The sequence below is a fragment of the Bos mutus genome, chromosome 5, assembly GCF_027580195.1.
Source record: "Bos mutus isolate GX-2022 chromosome 5, NWIPB_WYAK_1.1, whole genome shotgun sequence".
Lineage (NCBI taxonomy): Eukaryota > Metazoa > Chordata > Mammalia > Artiodactyla > Bovidae > Bos > Bos mutus.
In genome coordinates, this window is record NC_091621.1 from 50,527,954 (window position 1) to 50,548,363 (window position 20,410).

The 20,410-nt window shown below is 41.0% G+C and overlaps 1 long non-coding RNA gene across 2 annotated transcripts in view; it reads left to right on the forward strand.

Moving 5' to 3' along the window:
* Positions 1 to 2,717: 2,717 nt before the first annotated feature.
* LOC138987831 (uncharacterized) overlaps positions 2,718 to 20,410 on the forward strand; it is a 45,332-nt gene continuing 27,639 nt past the window's right edge. For both annotated transcript variants that reach the window (XR_011464122.1, XR_011464123.1), the window contains exons 1-3: positions 2,718 to 2,987; positions 3,415 to 3,507; positions 4,393 to 4,470. This is a non-coding gene — a long non-coding RNA (uncharacterized lncRNA). The remainder of the gene's footprint in view (positions 2,988 to 3,414; positions 3,508 to 4,392; positions 4,471 to 20,410) is intronic.

Genomic DNA, 20,410 nt, shown 5'->3' on the forward strand with positions numbered 1-20,410 from the left:
ATAACTTTTCTTCCAAGGAGTAAGCGTCTTTTAATTTCATGGCTGCAGTCACCATCTGCAGTGATTTTGGAGCCCAAAAAAATAAAGTCTGACACTGTTTCCACTGTTTCCCCATCTATTTCCCATGAAGTGATGGGACCGGATGCCATGATCTTCATTTTCTGAATGCTGAGCTTTAAGCCAACCTTTTCACTCTCCACTTTCACTTTCATCAAGAGGCTTTTTAGTTCCTATAAGTTTGTTTAAATTTTCTTTAAGAAGTTGTAATCTTTTTTGGCAAGTGTGTTAAAAACCTGGGGACATTTTTAGCACTGCTCTTTATTCAGCAAACGATGAAATGCTTGAAGGAAGGGACATTAGGATGAAGGGACACAATTTCCAAGTGACATTTAATTAGGGCCAAATAAGAAGATACCACACTGACAAATTTATTTTCAGTACGAAATCCACAGATAAAACAAATTTAAATCAGAACCAATTAAAAAATTCTAATCTTACACAGAGTGCACAAGAAAAGTCAGTTTATAAGTAACCTTTAACTTGTCACCAACAGCATTTCCACTCCCAGAGTGGCCTTTGGGGACCTGTTCTGGGTCTGTGCTTAGTCACTGAGTCATGTCTGACTCTGCGACCCCATAGACTGTAGCTCACCAGTCTCCTCTGTCCATGGGATTCTTCAGGCAAGAATGCTGGAGTGAGTTGCCATTCCCTTCTCCAGGGGATCTTCCCAATCCAGGGATGGAACCCTGGTCTCCCTCACTGCAGGCAGATTCTTTATTGTCTTAGCTACCAGCGAAGCCCCCAAATGAAGGATCTGCCCTCCCTGAGGACCTAGGACACCTCAATATCTTGAGAGATTACGGGTCTGACATTCTTGTCTTGCATCTTAGAAGGCAGCTGAGAGAACTTGTTTCACTACTTCTGACCTTGCTATCACAACTCAAAGGTTAAGTTCACACATCCCCTCTTCACAGGCAAGAGTCTTTAATGAAAGAGAAATTAGTTTGGGAACTGCAGTGGTATCTACTTGGCATCCATGCCCCTTTTCATGGGTGGTAGGGTGCCTTCATCTTCCTTTGGAGAAGGGCCTTTTCCCAGCCTCAGTGGCCACAGATTCTGTGAGGCTGGAGGGCGGGTATCACCCTCCTCTCCAAGACAAACATGTGACCCAGGCCTTAGTGATTAGCGCATTCTCTCTCTCTCAGGCCAATGGCTGCAGGGATGCCCAAATGATCCATCCCATCAATGAGATTACAAAGGAATAGCTCTTGATGGAGATTTCTACACCGTGGTTTCTTTATGGAAACCTGGAATCCTTGAACGATCCTGCAGAAGAGTGAATGCCAAAGAGCAGGGCAGATGGAAGAAGGCAGGGAGGGATCGGGGTAGGAAATCAAGTCCTAGGGCTTCAGTAGATCAGTGTGTGCTTGAACCAAAGTGGCCACTGTGTGTGGGAATTATTTGTTTTGTTTTTTCTTTGTTTAAGTCAGCTTGTATTAGAGCTATTTCACTTACAGCCTATTGGATCCTCATTCATATACTACTGTGATAATAATAATACCTATTGACTGTGTGTGTGCTCAGTTGTGTCCGACTCTTTGCGACTCAATGGACTGTAGCCCACCAGTCTCTTCTGTCCATGGAATTTTCCAGGGAAGAATACTGGAGTGGGTTGCCATTTCCTACTCCAGGAGATCTTCCCAACACAGGGATCGAACCCGTGTCTCTTGCATTGGCCAGCAGATTCTTTACCACTATGCCATCTGGGAAGCAATAATTCCTGTTGAGAACTCCCCAAAGAGCAGATCTTGTGTAAATCCTTTATATAGATTCTTCTATTTAATTCTTATGATAGATTTTTGTCTTTTTAAGAAAAGAAACTGAGGCTCAGAAAGGTTACGTAACTAGCACAAGATCGCTGAGCAAGTAGTAGAGGGACTCAAACCCAGATATGTCTAAAGCCTGGCATTCCTAACAAGCATATTCTGAACTTTGCAGGGATACTGGATGAAAGTTAGGCCTGCCAGCTAGTGTGCTGTTCATTTTTACAGAGGGAGGTACCGAGGAGAACAAATGAGTATTTAATCAGCATGGCCAGTTTTAGGGGGTTAAACTTTCTTCACCTTCAGTGGAGTGGTCGGTGCCCCCTTGTTATCACTTCGTTTTGTTTTCTGACTACCGAACAATGTTTAATGGAAAGCTCTTAACTGTCTTCCGGTTTTAGTCAAAGAGTCTGGCAGAAACGAGCTGACCTGCAGGTGCATCTACAACAAGGGCTTTGGGGCTCCTTGGGCCACAGAGAAACAGACCTGGAGACAAAGTCCTTTAAGAGTCAAGGAGGAGCTACGGGCCACTTTGGCGCTACGTTATTATAAACCAGAGCGGGCTTTCTTTTCAACGATGACATGAAAACAAGGAGATGGATCAGTTCTGTGCTGCCCCATTCCCCGGGTAGCGTTTTCTTACACTTTTACAGAACGGAAGAGTTTTCTCTTGAAGTTTGAAGAAAACAAGGGAAAACATGTGCCTGGGAAGTGCCGAGTATGGTTTTGACTCTGGCTGTGAGGTTCACGCTGTACTCATAACATCCTGTTCTTCTCTGCTGGCTGTGATGTGGTAGATAGCAGTCCCTCCCTGGGCTGTTAACAGCTGAGCTCATTTTTCATAAAGATGCTGCTCTGTGAGACTGAGGAAGTGGGCCATGGCCACCTCCTCCTTCGTTACTCTTACGGTTAAGGATGGGTTTTCCCAGTGGCCCTTGCCATCTTCTCTAAAATTAGGTCTTTAATGCCTCTGGGATATGTGGCAAACTTAAAATTTTACTGGAAGCCCACAGAGTATTAGTGAGTGGGAAATGTGCCTCAAAAAAGTCATTTGTTTAGCATAGGAGAAGTCTGCTCTGTCAAAACCTGCAGCTACGGAGTCAGAAGAGGAAGAGTGGCTGCTGGGGGAAGGTGTGATGCCACCTGATACTGAGAAAAAGCAGAGTAAGAGCGATCATCCGAGGGACTGGGATTTCTGCCTTTGGATCCATCCCTTCAGTAGGGGACTGGAGCGCTTAGAGCTGACTTTTTTACACAATATACTTATCAGTTTCCAAATGACCTTGGGCCTAAAAATCACATCTATTACAAAGGCACAAATGGAATAAGGAATAGAATCTCACTTCTGTGGTCAGGGAGCTGACCCCAAATTAATTCATTGTATTTGGAGATTCTGAAGGCATAACTAGAATAGAAATGACTTCTGCTAGTCAGTTACAAAGGAAATTGTTCCCCTTCTGTCTTCAGTGAGTTGCAGAGTCACTGCTTTGCCATCCAGGAGATGGACAACATAGTAGGTGTGTTTTTTGAATGGCTTTTATTAGAAAGCAAGATGGTATCTATTCTTGTGATTGTGCTTCTCATTGAGCAGTTCCAAAATTTGCCTCATCACTGGAATCAGGAAGATGCTTTAAAAAGGACAGAGAGATCCTTTGTCAAACTGAGACCTACTGAATAGCACCAGGTAAGAACAAAGCCATTCATAATTTCATCTGGGTGATTCTTTTAATCAGCTAGGGAGCCACCACTCTATTCTTCCCTCCTTGGGATAGATAAATTGATCAGATTAGTAACTTGCCATTTGAGATCTGTAGGCATCACCTATTGGACAGGCCAGCTTTCAGTTAGGGGTGGAAGGCAGGGTATGAAAAGTGAAGATTAGAGGGACATGGCAGAAGCAAAATTGGACTGATTGTTAGCAGCATGGTAGAATCATATATGAAGGCCCTAGATGGACATAGAGGATTCTTGAGATGGTTGGCTGTCTGGCTACCCACTCCAGTATCCTGGCCTGGAGAATTCCATGGACTGTATAGTCCACGGGGTCACAAAGAGTCAGACAAGACTGAGCGACTTTCACTTTCACAACTAAACAATAAAACAAAGGATACCACATGCCCATTTACTCATTCAGTCATTTAATTCAGCATCTTTTATTGAGCAGAACCCATGCTTGTTGGGTATGGGGGTAGGGGTTGGGGAACTTAATAAATAAAACACAGTCTCTTCTTCCCTCTAAATGGCCCCAGTTCTAAGGGCATGTAAGAAATTAAAAGGAAATAATCAGCTGTCCCTGGGCAGGAGAAAAGGGTATGCCAGAGAAATCTTAGAGAAGGAAGTGCCTGACCAAGGTGTTTAAGAATGAAAGGGAGATTCACCTGGAAAATAGATCCAGTCTTCTCAGGCAAAGGCAATAGCTTGAACAAAGGCAAAATGGCCTGTGGGTCTATAGAAGTCTATGAATCAATAACGTGCCATTATAGTGTGAGATGGAAAGTGGTGGGATATCTGGTGATTTGGCGGCATCCAAATCATGCGGGGTCTTCAGTGTCCACACTTCTGTTCTAAGGAAAGACCTTGGCACAACTCCAACACATGACCATATAAACACACAACAGAAGAGAACAGAGGCTGTTCAAAGACACAGGTGAGTATTCATGAACTCTTGCTTTTATTATGTATATACCTTGGAGTCAGGGTTGTTTAAGATTCTACTTCTCAGAGAAGCTGGATATATTAGTATAGCAACTTACAACTTTTAGAAAATTAGTATATTTTTTCCTTAGCTGCAGGATATGTTTTTTTAAAAAATGAAAACCACTTCTTGCTTCGATTTGAAAATACCTTAATTTGAGAGACTGTTAGTCATGAAGGTGTTTCCATAGCAAACATGTGTGGGACATCCTAGCTGTGTTGGCAGTGGTTCAGGGGAACTTATCTTATTAAATTGGGACAAGGCCTGGCTTGATGGAGGATAAGGTCATGGCACTTTTCCCATAGCATGAGGCCTCCATTTAAGGGCAAGATAAAGGAAAGGCAAAGAGCAAGAAGAGAAAGTGCTGGAATGAAAACAAGTAACAAAAGGAAGATAAAAATGGAAATCCCAGTTCAATGTGAATAATAGGCATGCAAATGGTGCTGCTAAAATAGGAAGGAACATTACTTTTCAAAAAGGCAAAGCAAAGGAAAATTGTAGTAGCAGAAGCATTTTGCATGGTAAAATTGTACACTGTGTATGCCTCTCAGAAGAAAAGCCACCTACTCTAATTTTTCCCAGCACGATGCTGTGAATCTGGTGAGTCATTTTTTAAAGGTTTACTACAAAGCTCCAAAAATCTGCATATATATATTTTTTAAGCATTTGGATTAAATCTTTTTTTCCAGCAGCTGGCCACTAATGCTCCTATTTTATAGCCAAATTTTTCACGTGGGCTACAAAATAACATACTTTTCAAAAATTAGTAAGCTTATGGAATGATCTCTACAATTATTGTTAATTAAAAAAATCATGGTGCAAGAAGTGTTTATGGTATGCAGCTCTGAGAATAAGGTAGTCTGAATATAAATTTGCTTATATTAAAAAAAAGACTCAGGAAGAAGATACTTTGAGGGAGTGAGAGAGGAAATGAGGTCGGAGGGGACAGGGTTAAAAGGTAAATGTGTGAATATATTTTTGTTTCTGATTTAAATTTAAAAAACACACAAGCATTTTACATAACTGTAAAGCAAAGCTAATCTCAAGACAAAGCAATCTTTAAAAATTGAAAGCAAAATGGCACAAATGAACACGAGTCTCAAATTAATACCATAAACTCAGAGAGAAAGTACTTCAAGTGGCTAACTCATCTGTAGAAATACCCTAAGGGAGCAGGAGGGTGGGGGGAATGTCAAAAAAATTTTAAACTGCGTTTTCTAATTTTATTGTTGATGATAGTATTGTTACTGTTTTAGATTCTCTCTCTCCTTCTCTCCCTCCCTCTGTGTGTTAGTTGTTCAGTTGTGTCTGACTCTTTGTGACCCCATGGACGGCAGCCAACCAGGTTCCTCTGTCCATGGAATTTTCCAGCAAGGACACTGGAGTGGTTTGCCATTTCCTTCTTCAGGGGATCTTCCCGACTCAGGGATTGAACCCCAGTCTCTTGCACTGCAGACAGATTCTTTACCAACTGGGCTACCAGGGAATACTATGTGTATACTATGGAATAAAAAAATGAGAAATTATGTTGGTGTTGGGAATTAGATTTTTGGCACGGAAGAAGGTCGTTCAAATATAAGATCAAAGAGGTTAAGTAAAAACCCTGTGGGCTTGAATTTGTGTTGTAATTGTCAGTTGAAGTTGTGATGTATTTTAATACAAGAAAATGTAGATTCTCTATCTCTACTATCTTTTTTAGATGTGTAAGAGGTACTCACCTAGCTGCTGGTATAGGGGAGGACTTTGGGGGTCTGACTGCTCCTTATTTAGACTTTCTTTGAAGAGTCCTTTCTCTAGTTTTACCCTCTCATCCCTATCTTCAGAAATACTTGGAACCTTCAGTTCCTAAAGCATTCTGGGTTTCTTCTGCACAAATTGTCTTATTTCCTATTAGCATTCCTCTCTTCAGGCATAAAAATTAGCTTTATCTAATCTATCAAATATGTTACCACTTATTCAACTGTTTTCCTTTCCTCTCTTTGTTTCGCATACCTCATTTGCTATCATTTCCTCCTCAGTTCTTTGCTATTAGTATTATTGATTTAGAGTGTCAGTGTGTGCATGTATGCACTTAATTTCCTTTAAAGTTTTTAGAAGCATTTCAAAGGAAATAAAATAAATATGGGTATTTAATTCACTATGTTTAATCAGTAGATTTACCTTTAAATTTATTTATTTACTTATTTTTATTTTACTTTTCTGGCCATACCACGTGGCTGGTGGGATCCTAGTTCCCCAAGCAGGGACTGAAACTTGGCCCTTGGCAGTGAAAGCATAGAGTCCTAACCATTGGACTGCCAGTAAGTTTCCTAAATTCTTAAGAGATAGCTTTAAACATAATTAGTTTTGGATAACAAATAGAGCTCATCAGCATTATATGCTCCCAGAAAACAAAATAAGAATGTTAATACTGTTTCATTTCCTTGTGTTTCATCACTTCCCAATTGCGGATCATTTGAAATTTTAGTACAATTTTTTTTTCTATTAAGCATAACAATTTAAGTTCAACAATACACTTTTAATTCTTTTGTTCTTTTTACCATGCTTTCTTATATCCCACATCTTTCCTTATCTCAGCTTCTTAGTTTCATTGGTATATAAGATTGAATAACTTGTTCACATTTTAGTAGAAATTGGCTCAGATTATGGAGCTCATCCCAGCGACTGTGGAGACAGAAGAAGACATCCTGCAAGGAGGACATGTGAATATCACTGGCTGCTTGTGACAATGAACTGCCCCAGCTCTCTGGTCTCAGAGCCCAGTCTTGTATTTTAGCCTGTGGGCAATCACTGCTCTGTCTAGCTCCATGTATTCAAGAGGTGGGGGGCTGGCTGACAAGCCTAGTTCCTTTGAATGCACTGCCCCAATTAATCACTGTGACAATTGCTCCCTGACCTCCTTCTGCCTGAAGTTCCCTGTAATCACTCTCATTCCACACTGCTTCTCTCCTGTGTGCTATTCTCTGGTCTTGTTTCCCTGAGAATTCAAACCTCTCTGCTCCGTATCTCTTACGATGATCTTCCTCTTTGGTGTTGACATTACTCTTTCTTGTTCTCCAGTGCTGTTATGAATATATTTCTTTGATCATATCACAGACAGAGTGGGAGAGAGTGTGTGTTCATTCCACTATTTTGTTCCTATTTCTGGATTACATACATAACATGTAATAATGCTGCTAACATATATATCGTATGCAACAATGTCCCTGCTAACCAGCTCCTCTACTCTTGCTGTGCTGTTTCAAAAAGAAATTTTAATTTTTTAATTTGTTCTTCCTTTCCTTTCGTCTTGTCTTTTTTTTTTTTTTCTTAGCTGTTTCTCCTTATTTTTGTTGAGTATAATTCAACATGATGGTAAAAGTCTGTCTTTTCAGCCAGCCACACATAAAAACCAAAAATAAAATCTTAACTCTGTTACTTATTTACTATGTGTACTCTGCCAAATGGCAAAGAAAGAATTTCCAGTATAGATTCCCCTACTGGTACTAAGAGCATCTGTAAAATCCCAGTCTTGTGAAAGAAAGCCAAAAACGTACAATGGAGGTAATGTTGTCCAAAACGGTTTTCTTTAAATGTACTTATCTTAAAAGGACTCTGTATGTTCCTTCAGCGAAATGGATACTTTCTCTTCCCACATGTTCAATTGGCAATCACCTTATTTTCTGGAACTGCATTGTCAACTTTTCTTGTTTGCTACTGGAATCATGCAAAGAATATTAATATTTTATCAGAGAGTTACTGTTTTCTATAAAAAACTATTATAAAGTTTTTATTAAGCTAAAAAATATATATTTCTGTGCTTTTTAAGGTAAATTGTTCTCATTAAGAGAAATTGTTCTCATTTATTGGTTCCAGTTATTGCTTTTGCCCTACAATTCTATCTCTGAAATTATAATGTAAAACCTTAGAATAGAAGTTAATTTATATTATTTCATCTAAGGCATTTTTGGCATGAGTATTAAGGTTAGTGATAATGTTATTATATTGTATGTGATAAATGGATACCAGGAAGTGTGGTTTACCTAAATTAATGCAATTCTCATAGAGCAAAGGAATGGTATTTTCCTTTCAAATTCTCCAAACATACTTGAAGTTCCAGTATTATTCATGTAAATTCAATAAAACTGATCAGTACACAAACAACAGTAGTTTGTAAAAAAAAAAAAAAATCTGTAGATATTTAATGCTTTTAACATCTTGAAATCTGTATTTTGAGAGTACAGTTTTACCAGCATCTTGAGATATATTTAACTTCTGAGTGTCACTTTATCATTTCTCTCTCTTTTTATTGGAATGTAATTGTTTTACAATGCTGTGTTAGTTTCTGCTGAACAACTATGAAACAGCGTAAGTATGCATATATCCCCTCCCTCTTGAGCCTCCCTTCCACCCACCCCATCCATACATCTGGGTCATCACAGAGTACAGAGCCTTTTTTCCCTAATACGTGTGATTCATGTGTACCTTTAGATTCTTACCTGAAGCCTCCTTTGCTTTCTGCTTTATTCTTATGCCAGTTCTCTCTGTTCCTGGGACATATGTTGAGTCTTATTTAGATTTTGGAGCAAATAATAAAAGTGAGAATTAAAAAGAACAGGCTATTCTGATGCTACAAGGAACTAACGAGGTAATTTATCCCACTCTTCATTGTTTCCATGAGAAAACTTAAGCCTAAAACAAAAAATGCTCGGTTAAATTTTCATGACAGGCTCACACTAATGAGAAAGGGTGTACACCCTTGGTGGGTAGATTAGGTTTTCTGGTATCTCTTACTCCTGTCCCTGCTTTTTGAGCAGATGATTCAAGTTAAGATGATGCCAAATTTCAGGAGATTTAAAAATGTCTTTAGCTCTAGAATGTGGATAATACATACTAAACTCCTACCTTGATTTTGAAGAAATCTACACTTAAATTTTGTGTTTTTGCATTGTCTTTTTTTCTTAATCATCTAAGCTTATGCTATTTGAATATGTAAAATAAATTAAGTTGCTAAGACAAATTCTGAATAACTACAGTATGGAAAGTACATGAATGTCACCTTGGGAAAAAATTTTGCTTGTCAAAGGCTGAGTATAATAATATAATATTTTGAGTCTTTGAAAAAGTTCCCGTCTGTTCCACATGAGCTTTTATGTGGAACTAACTAAACCATTTTCTGTATAAAATCAAACAAACCACACGCAGACAGCAAAGAATCTGGGGTAATTGACTGGACTTTGTCTGAAAGCTTCATTTAGGGATTGAATTAACAAAGAATACATATATTTTTTTTTTTTTCTGTTTGTTGTGTAATTCTAGTAGTGGAAAGCTAGATTACTATTTAGTTGATAGCTTTTGCCTTAAGCATATTCTTTTATTTCTCTCTCTGTGTGTGTGTATGTGTGTGTGTGTGTGTGTGTAAGAGGGAGAGAGAGAGAGGGGGATTTTAAAAGCAAACTCTGACCTGTTGGGTAATTAACACCCTTACAAAAAAATAAGGGGTTTATTGTAACTTGGTTTGGAGGAAAGAACCCTGAATGAGGAAACCCAAGTTTCACTTCCAGCTCTTACACACATATTTGTGTGATGTTGAGTAAGTCACTTGCTTTTTCTGGATCTTAGTTTCCTCATCTGTGAAACTATAAAGGGGGATAGGATTTACTTTCAAAACCTTTCCCCAACTTTAAAGTTTCATAATTCTCTGAAATAAAGTATTTGTACTTCACTGATCCTCACAAAATAAATAGATAACATTTAGTAGCCATAAATATCAGAATGATTTTTTACATCACTTTCTTCTTGGAAAGAAATACAGTACATGAGAAAATAGGCTTTCTTACTGGACAGGCTTAGACTTAAGAATAATTTTATCTACATCAACCCAGCAAGCTCTATCTTTTGGGGAGTTATTAGTAGCTTTTTGGTTATTATAGACAGAATTTCAATTATACCTTTTTTGAAAAAAATTTGCTCATTATATAATATATTTTTTAATTAATTATTTTCTTCAAGAGGAATATGATAGTTTGTTCAGTTCAGTTGCTGAGTCGTGTCTGACTCTTTAACCATCTCATCCTCTGTCATCCCCTTCTCCTCCTGCCTTCAATCTTTCCCCGAATCAGGGTCTTTTCAAATGAGTCAGCTCTTCACATCAGGTGGCCAAACTATTGATAGTTTGTACTCATATATATATTTCTGTGATTATTTGATTACCTGTCTTCATACTAGACTATATGGCCCAGGAGGGCAGATATATTTTTGTATAGTTAACAATTCAATCGTAGAGTTCCATGTAGTGCCTGGCATCTAGGGTGTGTTCAATGAAGGAAGAAGTATGGTTTTACAGGTCTGACCGAGATGGTTATCCTTGAATCCTCCAAGAACATTTCTGAAAGCAAGTACGAGACTCACCTTCCTTTCTGAGTTCTCTGGAATGTATTGTTGATTCTGGAAGCATTTTCTTAGGGTTTTTCTCTTTGGAGAGGCGAATAAAGATGGCGTTGATCTGGCCTGATAAATTTCCCACAGTTACTAGGTGTTAGACAGTTTGCTGCTGCTAAGTCGCTTCAGTTGTGTCCAACTCTGCGCCCCCATAGACGGCAGCCCACCAGGCTCCCGCGTCCCTGGGACTCTCCAGGCAAGAACACTGGAGTGGGTTGCCATTTCCTTCTCCAATGCATGAAAGTGAAAAGTGAAAGTGAAGTCGCTCAGTCCTGTCCAACTCTTAGTGGCCCCATGGACTGCAGCCCACCAGGCTCCTCCATCCATGGGATTTTCCAGGCAAGAGTACTGGAGTGGGGTGCCATTGCCTTCTCCGTTAAACAGTTTATCTATTTTTCCTGTGTCATCTGTGTAGAAAGGCTGCTTGTAAACCAGATGTGAACAGCCAATTGATGATGCCTCCTCCTCTACCTCCCCACAAACTTTTATGACTTTTGATATAGATGCTTAATTTCAGTTTGCTAAAGCACTTGACCACGCATTCTGACTCACCATCCTCCACAAGAATGAGGGATCAACACCAGCAAGCCAGAGAGATCTCACCAGAGCCAGAATAAAGGTAACAGATTCAGAACACACCCATCAATGATGCTGTGGCAAGAAGAGTCAGTGTGGTTAGAGCTTCACGTTGGTTATGATACCCAAGCAATGTCACAGCTCAGTGAGATCAGGGATTTTGATCATTAATATAATATTCTTTCATAAACCATGACTGATAGGTGGAGCTGGGTCCTATATGGAAATTGATGCAGTGGTGTTGGTTGAGGAATTTTGCAAGGATAAGGTTTAAGCAGATTTAAAAGAAAAATCCTCTCAATCTTGTTTCCTTTCTTCTTTCTTTATATCTCTTCTCCCCTCCCTCCTGTTTTCTCTTCCTTCCTTCCTCCTTCCCTCCCTCCCTTTCATTTCATAAACAGGCTGTATTCTACAGTGAAAGATCTTGGATTTTAGGGTGAAGCAGTTATTATTTAGCATCTTGACAATTCCATTTTCTATCAAGCCACTTTAACCTTTCTCGGGCTCTTTCCTCAAGTATTAAAAGGCAGATCATGAATGCTTACTTACATCATAAGGTTGTAGGGAAGCTTAAGTAATATAGCAACATCAGCTACTATTTATTAAACATCAAATATGTGCATTATCTAATTTAATACTCACAATAACTTTGCAAGTATAATGTCTGGTACATGGTAGGTGACATATAAGTAACAAGGTAATGGAAATATTGGGTGCTCTCTATACCATGTTTTTTTTGAATAAGTGCTTCCTTAATTGTCAGGTGTCATTTTTCATGCATTAGGCTGCACAGTTCCTGCCACCAAAGTGAAACTGATCATTCATTCCTTCAAAATATGTTCTTTGAGTATGTGCTACATACCAGGTATTGTGTGTGTTACTTGGGAGAAAACAGAGAACAAGGAGCAAGACACGATTCCTAACTTCAAAGGGCTTATAACTGAGGAGAGGTTATAGACAAATAAAGAGACCGTTATGACCAAATGTGTTAAGTCCATTGATAGCAGGAAATACAAAATGGATGTTTTAGAAGGAGGGATACCGTGATTCCAATTTGGTGGGTTTCAGTGAGAGTTCCTGGGAGGATATCATACCTACGCTGAGACTAGAGAGATGAGTAAAATACAGATTAGAGGTTGCAATGTGCGCTAAAGAACTCCATATTCCAAGGCACTAAGAGGCAAGCTCCAGGAGTTAGTGATGGACAGGGAAGCCCGGTGTGCTGCAGTCCAAAGAATCGGCATGACTGAACCACTGAACTGAACTGAAGAAGAGAGTCACTGAAAGCAGTGAAAGTCAAAGAAAGTCACTGAAAGGACCTGAGAAACTGAAAGCAGTTCCTTCTGGAATTTGAGGGGATCCATGGTGAGAGTAGGAAGTCAAGAAACACCTGCAGTAACAGGCAAATTTGGCCTTGGAATACGGAATGAAGCAGGGCAAAGACTAATAGAGTTTTGCCAAGAAAATGCACTGGTCATAACAAACACCCTCTTCCAACAACACAAGAGAAGACTCTACACATGGACATCACCAGATGGTCAACACTGAAATCAGATTGATTATATTCTTTGCAGCCAAAGATGGAGAAGCTCTATACAGTCAGCAAAAACAAGACCAGGAGCTGACTGTGGCTCGGATCATGAACTCCTTATTGCCAAATTCAGACTTAAATTGAAGAAAGTAGGGAAAACCACTAGACCATTCAGGTATGCCCTAAATCAAATCCCTTATGCTTATACAGTGGAAATGAGAAATAGATTTAAGGGCCTAGATCTGATATATAGAGTGCCTGATGAACTATGGAATGAGGTTCGTGACATTGTACAGGAGACAGGGATCAAGACCATCCCCATGGAAAAGAAATGCAAAAAAGCAAAATGGCTGTCTGGGGAGGCCTTACAAATAACTGTGAAAAGAAGAGAAGCGAAAAGCAAAGGAGAAAAGGAAAGATATAAACATCTGAATGCAGAGTTCCAAAGAATAGCAAGAAGAGATAAGAAAGCCTTCTTCAGCAATCAATGCAAAGAAATAGAGGAAAACAACAGAATGGGAAAGACTAGAGATCTCTTCAAGAAAATCAGAGATACCAAAGGAACATTTCATGCAAAGATGGGCTCAATAAAGGACAGAAATGGTATGGACCTAACAGAAGCAGAAGATATTAAGAAGAGATGGCAAGAATACACAGAAGAACTGTACAAAAAAGATCTTCATGACCCAGATAATCACGATGGTGTGATCACTGACCTAGAGCCAGACATCCTGGAATGTGAAGTCAAGTGGGCCTTAGAAAGCATCACTACAAACAAAGCTAGTGGAGGTGATGGAATTCCAGTTGAGCTACTCCAAATCCTGAAAGATGATGCTGTGAAAGTGCTGCACTCAATATGCCAGCAAATTTGGAAAACTCAGCAGTGGCCACAGGACTGGAAAAGGTCAGTTTTCATTCCAATCCCAAAGAAAGGCAATGCCAAAGAATGCTCAAACTACGGCACAATTGCACTCATCTCACACGCTAGTAAAGTAATGCTCAAAATTCTCCAAGCCAGGTTTCAGCAATATGTGAACCATGAACTTCCAGTTGTTCAAGCTGGTTTTAGAAAAGGCAGAGGAACCAGAAATCAAATTGCCAACATCCACTGGATCATGGAAAAAGCAAGAGAGTTCCAGAAAAGCATCTATTTCTGCTTTATTGACTATGCAAAAGCCTTTGACTGTGTGGATCACAATAAACTGTGGAAAATTCTGAAAGAGATGGGAATACCAGACCACCTGATCTGCCTCTTGAGAAATTTATATGCAGGTCAGGAAGCAACAGTTAGAACTGGACATGGAACAACAGACTGGTTCCAAATAGGAAAAGGAGTACGTCAAGGCTGTATATTGTCACCCTGCTTATTTAACTTCTATGCAGAGTACATCATGAGAAACCCTAGGCTGGAAGAAACACAAGCTGGAATCAAGATTGCTGGGAGAAATATCAATAACCTCAGATATGCAGATAACACCACCCTTATGGCAGAAAGTGAAAGGAACTAAAAAGCTTCTTGATGAAAGTGAAAGAGGAGAGTGAAAAAGTTGGCTTAAAGCTCAACATTCAGAAAATGAAGATCATGGCATCTGGTCCCATCACTTCATGGGAAATAGATGGGGAAACAGTGGAAACAGTGGCAGACTTTATTTTGGGGGGCTCCAAAATCACTGCAGATGGTGACTGCAGCCATGAAATTGAAAGACGCTTACTCCTTGGAAGGAAAGTTATGACCAACCTAGATAGCATATTCAAAAGCAGAGACATTATTTTGACAACAAAGGTTCGTCTAGTCAAGGCTATGATTTTTCCTGTGGTCGTGTATTGATGTGAGAGTTGGACTGTGAAGAAGGCTGAGCATGGAAGAATTGATGCTTTTGAACTGTGGTATTGGAGAAGACTCTTGAGAGTCCCTTGGACTTCAAGGAGATTCAACCAGTCCATTCTGAAGGAGATCAGCCCTGGGATTTCTTTGGGAGGAATGATGCTAAAGCTGAAACTCCATTACTTTGGCCACCTCATGCGAAGAGTTGACTTATTGGAAAAGACTGTGATGCTGGGAGGGATTGGGGGCAGGAGGAGAAGGGGACGACAGAGGATGAGATGGCTGGATGGCATCACTGACTCGATGGACGTGAGTCTGAGTGAACTCCGGGAGTTGGTGTGGACAGGGAGGCCTGGCATACTGCGATTCATGGGGTTGCAAAGAGTCAGACACGACTGAGAGACTGATCTGATCTGATCTGATCTGTGGTGAGAGTTGCAACTGGGGGTAAGCAGGACTGCTGGTCCAGGAAATTTTGGGTACCCTCCTAGCAGACATTGTTGAATTCCCAGCTACCTTTTAGCTGTTCCCACGTTCTCAGTTCCTTCTTCCTCAAGGGACGCTGATCTGAGTGGGCTTACAGTTATGGTGCTAACTCCTGATTTGCATGTAACCTTTAAGCTGTGTTCTTGGTCCTGAAAAGGGAAGGCTTATCTTACTAGTAACATGGCAGGACATTCTCGGTCAGTTGGCTGTCTGTAAATATCAGCCCTCCTCTTATCTAAGGTGGGGTTGGGCTCCAGGGCAAGGAGGCTCTTATCAAGGGGCTCTTCTAGCCAGCACCTGGCAGTCTGGGGCCCTTTTAACAGGCCAAGGAATCTGAGGCCAAGGCTGGTGAGGGTCAAGTTTCACTGAACTTGGCCTTGGCTCTAAGTGCCTTCTGGGAATCCCGAGCAATCAGGATCCAGGGACATGATCACTTAATTGCTAGACTCTGGGATGTGACCATCTAATTACCATTTCACTTTTCCTGGGACTAGAGAGATAAGTGACATATAGGTCAATAAGCTGGGAGGACTGATTCATTTATTGACTCCCAGATAGTTGATCTTTGAGCTTGTGTTACAGAAAGTTCTCTTCCAGAAGCTAGGCTGCCAGGGTGCGGAGAAAAATCTGAGGTGTGGTCGGGATCCAGAGATAGGAAAACAGATGGCCAGTTCTCAGCATTGCCTTTCTTTTGTGACGAGTTAAATGTTCACTAACTCAGTGTAAATGTGAATCTATATGTCACATCCAGACCCAGACATTTTGAAGATGGGAGACGCTGCTCGTCATGAGTGTCCCGGGACAGCAGGGATCAACTGAGACTGCTTCAGGCAGACTCAGACGTGCATGCTCAGTTGCTTCATTGTGTCCAACTCTGTGACCCGATGGATTATAGCCCGTCGAGCTCCTCTGTCCATGGGATTCTCCAGGCAAGACTACTGGAGTGAGTTGCCATGCCCTCCTCCAGGGGATCTTCCTGACCCAGAGACAGACATAGGGGTGCCGTAACCATGAGCTCCCTGTTGGTCTAACACTGCTCCCCAGTTCATGGGGTGTATACTTAAGGGGGAAGAACCTGTGGCCAAGGCATTTTTGGGTCTTTTTATGGCATTATGTGTTTATGCTCCCCAAAGCAATTTTTGGAACAGTCCCCATTTTATGTAATCCTCATGTTTCTGTAAGGCCACTCAAGTAGCCATTTGAGTACAAGACAGTCGGTTTCTATTCAAAGTAAAGGAATGGGATGGTAAAACAGAAAATCTGAAGGGAGAGATCATCCTGGAAAGGAAAGCTTGAGCTGTATATTCTGACTTTTTATAATCTTTTATTAGTTAGAATGTGGAGGTGGAGACATCATTCTCTTTAAAGGGTTGGCTTTTAAATTCTGTCTCATCCGTGATTAACTTGGATGATACCTGACTAAATGGGTAGGGATAATTATTTGTGTTATTATTGTTTATTCAGAGAGGTAACAAGGAAGAAAATATGTCACGTGCAACTAACAGATGAGAGACTAAGGAGGCGCTTTCTCGATTTATGAACTGTTTTCTCCTGAACAAGTTTTTTGGTAAAATAACTCAAATGACAGTGTGCTGCGAAACCAATACCCATCTCAGCAGCAGTATTTTTCTCCACCTCAAGTCAAACAGATTGTGGGAGAATTTGGTGACTGAGTGCTACTTTCATTTCTTATTCTTTAGCCCATTCTAACAGTGTTAATAATAATTCTAACAATATTAAAGAGTAGCACTTAAGGCACTGACTCCCAAAGCAGATGTTTTCACCTTGGAACTTTTGCCAGTCAAGAGGTATTTGGCAACGTCGGGCATATTTTGGCTTGTCTCAGCTGCGGTGGAGCATGATTGGCATCTAATGATTAGAGGCCAGTGATGCTGCCAAACATCCCACAGAGCCTAGGACAGGCCCCCAAACTAATTATCTGGCTCCAAATATCAGCAGTGTTAAAGTTGAGAAACTGCTCTGCAACATCCCAATCATTCATTCATTTACTCATTCAGTAATTATTTATGGAGCATCTACGATGTGTAGGTACTGCACTGCTAAGGATATAGCAGTGGATAAAAATTCACGCTCTGTGGTTTGTTGCATTCTAATAGGAGAAAAAGATATTACGCAAGATAAATAAAAAGTTGTAAGTATTAATGGGGAAACAAAAAATAAGCTGGGAAAAGGTAGGGAATGCTGAGATGAAAGTGCTCACATGACTCATTGAGGTAGGGATGTTTGTCACCATTTATGATAAGGGAACTGTATCTTAGAGAGGTGAGACATGTCGTCAGGGGTAACACTGCTCCCAGGAGATGCAGCTGAGCTTTGATGGATGGTCTGATGCTTTAAGAGTCTAAACGGTTATTTCCACTTGTTCTCTGAGGTATATTATTCCCAGGGCTTTCCTTGCTTCTTTTGAGGAAATTGCCCTTTTTAATTCTCCCCTTTTAAATTACAGATAACCATCTCCTGCCCCACCCAAACTCTTCATTTTTAGCATCTGTATTTCTGTTGGTTCCCTGATTACATCCTTTCCCCAGACTCCTTACCCTTGTGACTTCAACAGGTTCCAAGCTCTCTGCCATTTAAAAACGAAAGTGAAAAAGCCCCCGCTTTCATTCTACAAATTCTTTCATCTGTAGCTGTAGCCCCTCCCTCTCCTTTTTCATAACTTAAATGTCTTTTAAAGACGCTCATTTATGCTGTCTCTTTCCCTTTACATTCCCTCGATTTACTTGTAAAATGACCTCGGTACTCTTTGCTCCACACACACTGTTTTCGTCGAGGTTCAGCAGTGACCCCACAGTCTCCGTGTTAATAGACTTTCCCCTGTTTGTGTGCATGTCTCACGTGGCCTCCTCCCTGCACTTGGTGCTCATGACCCTTTTCCCCCTGTGTCTGACACCCTTCTTCTCTCTTGACTTCCATTTTTTCAGCTCTGCAAATTCCTCCTTACTCTTTGGCTTTTCCTTCTAGGTTGCCCTCATGGGTGCCTCTTTTTCACCCCTTCTCAAATCGGCGTGCTTTTGTCTCTAGCTTTACTTTCAACTATGGCTTCTATTGATTTGTTGCTTAGAGTAATTGCAAAGGTATATAACATGTTCTGGAATCTGCTGAGATGCGAATGGGGCTTAATGTGATAAGCAGATGATGTGCGAGCATGAGGAACACCTCTGATGGTGGCCAACCCACCAAGAATCTACACTTGAACTAAACTGACTGAGCATCACAGCAGGGATCCCCCTGCAGCCCCCCAAGTGATGATGAGGACTCCCTAGCTGATCTCTCTATTCCCAGCTTTAGCTCCATTCTTTCCTCTCACCGTATTCAGCTTTCGAAAGGGCAAACCTGATCAGGATCTAGTTACTATCCCCTTGTATTAGTCTGTTCAGTCTGCTATAACAAAATAACACGGACTGGGTGGCTTATAAACAGCAGACTTTTATTTCTCACAGTCTGGAGGCTGGGGAATCCTAGATAAAGGTGCCGGCATGGCTGAATGAGGGCCTTCTTCCCAGCTCATCGATGTCTGTCTTCTCACTGTGTCCGTACATGATGAAAAGGGCAAGTGACTTATGTCTTTTGTCTTGATTTATGTCATCTAACTGGAAGCTGTACCTCTTCATCCTTTTCATTTATTTTGTCCACTCCCTAGCCTCCCGACCCCTGGCAAGCCTAGTTTGTGTATATGAGTCTTTCTGTTACTGAAAGAGTGTGTGGTGGGGTTCAGCTGCTCTCGGCTCAAAAGTCAATAAACGGGCCAGGTTTGTGGAAAGGAACATTCGCTGTATTTCAGACGCTGGCAACTGGTGGGAAGGTATGGGGAGGGTGGCAGACATCTGTCCAAAAGTCGACTGCCTCGCCCTCCTCCCCCCATGACCCAACAAGCAGGGGATGCAAGCTTTTAAAAACAGAGTGTGTGTGTGTTGGGGGGCACTACATGCAGAAACAGCACAGTCATCTCTATCAGTCATCTTCAGATTGGCCATTGGTGGTCTGAGTAGTGTCATCTTGAATAGTTAACCTTCAGTTCCATTTGTTCCCATTTCTCTGAGGCTAATTCTCGGAATTGTTGCAGCTCATGTCCTGGGTACAGTCTGGTCATCATGTAGTTAACTTCTCCATCAGGGCATTTTCGTATCTATAAGATAGATCACAGGGTATGGCTTAGAATATTATCCATAGCCCTTGACAAAGGATGAACGGTCCTTGAGGATGCTTAATGACTACCTTATTACGTCGTCTGTGATTGTTTTCCTTTGTTTCAGCATTTCTCACTTCTCTGATTAAATTTATTCTTTGACTAAAGTTTTCCACAAACAAAAGGCAGGCAGCGGACATGGTGGTGTGGGGGCGGGGGGAGCAAGGCCCATAGGGTCCTGCTCCGTTCTTGCTCTGTTTCATTTGTTTTGTTTGTTCTTTCAGCTTTTAGATTCTCTGTATCAGTGAAGTCACACAGTATGTCTTTTTCTATTTGACTTATTTTACTTAGAATATGTCCTCTAGGTCCATCATGTTGCCCCAAACAAGATTTCATTCATTCTTATGGCTCAGTAATATTTCACTGGACATATATACCACATCTCCTATATGGGCACAAATGATCTAATCACTCCCAAAGTCCCCACCTCCAAATATCATCATATTGGGGTTTAGGTTTCAATATATAAATTTGGGGCCATAAACACTCTGTCTACAGGCCCCCTTCAACTTTCACAACACAGCTCATTTACACTCATGGTTTCATGCTCCTGCACAACTTTCCCATCTGCTTGGAACAAGCCTTCCCTCCCCACGCCTACTCCAGGCATGGACCATGGAGGTCTTCAGTCAGTTCAGTTCAGTTGCTCAGTCATTTCGGACTCTTTGCAACCCCATGAATCGCAGCACTCCAGGCCTCCCTGTCCATCACCAACTCCCAGAGTTCACTCAGACTCATGTCCATTGAGTCAGTGATGCCATCCAGCCATCTCATCCTCTGTTGTCCCCTTCTTCTCCTGCCCCCAATCCCTCCCATCATCACAGTCTTTTCCAATGAGTCAACT